This window comes from Octodon degus, unplaced genomic scaffold (genome assembly GCF_000260255.1).
Source record: "Octodon degus isolate 3935 unplaced genomic scaffold, OctDeg1.0 scaffold00029, whole genome shotgun sequence".
Taxonomy (NCBI): domain Eukaryota; kingdom Metazoa; phylum Chordata; class Mammalia; order Rodentia; family Octodontidae; genus Octodon; species Octodon degus.
Window position 1 is genome coordinate 3,874,393 of NW_004524605.1, and position 2,574 is coordinate 3,876,966.

Genomic DNA, 2,574 nt, shown 5'->3' on the forward strand with positions numbered 1-2,574 from the left:
CTGCCACTACAGTGGTTCTGAGTTTTACCAGAGCAAAAGCAACAGTTCCCGCAGTGGCCTCCGAGGTCCCCTGCATGGTTCCATTACATCGCTGACTTCTCCACCACCGTTGCTCAACCACGCTGGCCTCCTTACTATTCCTTGAGTAGCCCGGCCTCAGGGCTTTGCACTGGCCTTTTCCTCTGCCTAGAATGCGCCGACTCCTCCCCACCTCAGGTCTCTGCTTCGATACTATTTTCTCAGAGAGCGTCCCTGTCTATCCTATTAACATTAGTCCCTTTCCACCCCTCCAAGCACCCCAGGTCCCCTTTTCTTGCTCAGTTTCCCCATGACACTTACCATCTTTGAACATTGTTAACTGTGTAGTTTATTTTTATTTTGGAACTCCTATGCTGTGATAGATACTTTTGAAAGCATTAGTACTGGCTGACTCCCTGCGGCCACGGTCTGTGGGGCAGCACTAGGTCAAGCGTGAAGGGATAGGATGGAGGCCGCGGCTTCAGAGCAGCCGACGAAGCTGCCTGTCTCTGCGCACACTGCCAGGTCCTGCCCAACGACAGGAGCCGTGGATGTTGGAGGGATGACAAATATAAAAGTGGCCCCAAAATATTGACATGGGAGGGGGAATCATTCTGGGAGAGAAAGAAGAAGAACAAAGTTGGAAGCGCTGTTCACTAACCAGAACCAGCTAAGAATTTGATTATACAATACATGAAGAATGTGGGAAAGAATTTATGGATTCCAATCTTACGAATCACTTTGATTTGGCAACTTGTGATCACTACAGAGACCCTGATGAGAAACATAAGCTTATTACCAAAACAGAAACAAAGCAAGAAAATCTTTTAAAGGACTATGATTTAGAGAAAAAGGGAACCAGCTCTTAAGTTTATTGTGGGTGATAAGAAACTACTTATAACTAAAGATTGTGAAGAGGTCTCGAGGTTTGGGACAGTCAGGATGACTAGAAGAGGCAAAGGAAGTGAGACAAGAAAACTGAGAAAAATGAAACTGAATTAGTTTGATAGGAAAGTGAAAGAGGCTGGCGGATGCTCCGGTCCTCCTGACTAGGCCACGGAAGTCGAAGTGCAGCAGCCACTAGAGATCAGAAACGAGGAGCTGATGGTTGGGTTTGCTCAGAAGGCTCAGAATAGAGAGGAACAGAAGGAAGTCGAACGATCTTTTAGTTGAAAAGAAATTGTAGTCTGGTTCCTCGTGATCTTCTGATTTTGATCTACAAAGAAGCTGGCGAAGTTTACTTCTTATGGGGAGAGTTGCGGTGAGCGGTAAGAGGGGGTGTGTGGAAAAGAGAAACAATTGCTCATCAGCCCAAGTATGGACAGGAGGAAAACTGAGAGGTGGCATACACCTCGAGACTTGCACCGTGTGTGGCCATGAGCTGGCATATGAAGAATGTGGTTTTAGTTTGGTCACTTTTGAAATTTTGAGAATTTTATATTTAAATAAGGTAATTTAGATTGGCCCTGTTCAAAATCTACTACAATGTAAGTAATGCTTCCATAACGACTGTGGCTGTGGCTCAAGAGGACATTTCAGTTACAGTCCTGCTGGCCTGGCTAGGCGGAGCACCAGGTCTGCGGCGCTGAATGGTACACGGATTCAAAAGTAGGGGAGGCACAAGGTATGGAATAAGACACCAAAATGATCCTAGATTGGGGCAGGAGCAAGAGCTTTCAACAAAGGTCAAACCTGATTGAAGGGCCGGGGAGACAGCTCAGTAGAATAAGTGCTTGCCTGGCAAGCTCAGGGTCCTGAGTTCGATCTCCCGTACCGGAAAGAAAAAAAAAAAAAGCTGATTGAATTGGACTCAACCAAGGAAGCAAATAGGGATGGTGACATATTACTATATTAGCGTCTGGGTCAGGTTTTTGCGGATGACTTTGATCTTCAAGACAGGAAACAGTGGGGAGCTACTGCTGGAAAATATCCTGACCCATGATAAGAATAAACTGTGAACTGGGGGTGTTGTATGTTTTCTGTATTAATGGTTGGATGATTCTCACCAGATGCTGAATCGATATGGAAAACAGCATTTTCCAAGGTTGAATATCAAAGGTATTGAGTTTATCCTCACTACGTCTAAGTGTCTCTCAGGGACCCTCATGTGATCCTTGGAGGAAGGAAACTTGCTTCCATGTTCATTCAGGGAGGGAGGCGACACCCTGAGCTTTACTTCGCCCCAGGCAAAATAATTTGGGATCAAATCTAATTTGCCAGATTTTCCTGAATCTCCTCAAAAGCACTGGCAACTAACTTGATTACTGAGTCTTTTCAGCATTATTTTAATAAAAGTTCAGGTTGAGGTAAACTGAGTTTTCAACTTGTAGTTCAACATGACTTTTTCTTACTACTGCAAACAGAACACTAAGTATATGCATTTTCACTTTTCTCTCTAAACCAGATTATACTTGGAGAAAGGTCAAAGTCAGAATGAGCCAGACCCTACCAATTAGTCTTTGAGACTATAACTAACTGTTATCTGTGTAAATACCCACTGAAGAAGTGTTCACTCTATTCAAGTACTGATTTCTTAAGATATGTGCTATGCAAAAT

The 2,574-nt window shown here is 44.1% G+C and overlaps 1 pseudogene; it reads left to right on the forward strand.

Annotated features, from left to right (window-relative positions):
* The first annotated feature begins 484 nt into the window (after positions 1–484).
* Positions 485–1,976, forward strand: LOC111811987 (annotated as a pseudogene).
* Positions 1,977–2,574: the final 598 nt, after the last annotated feature.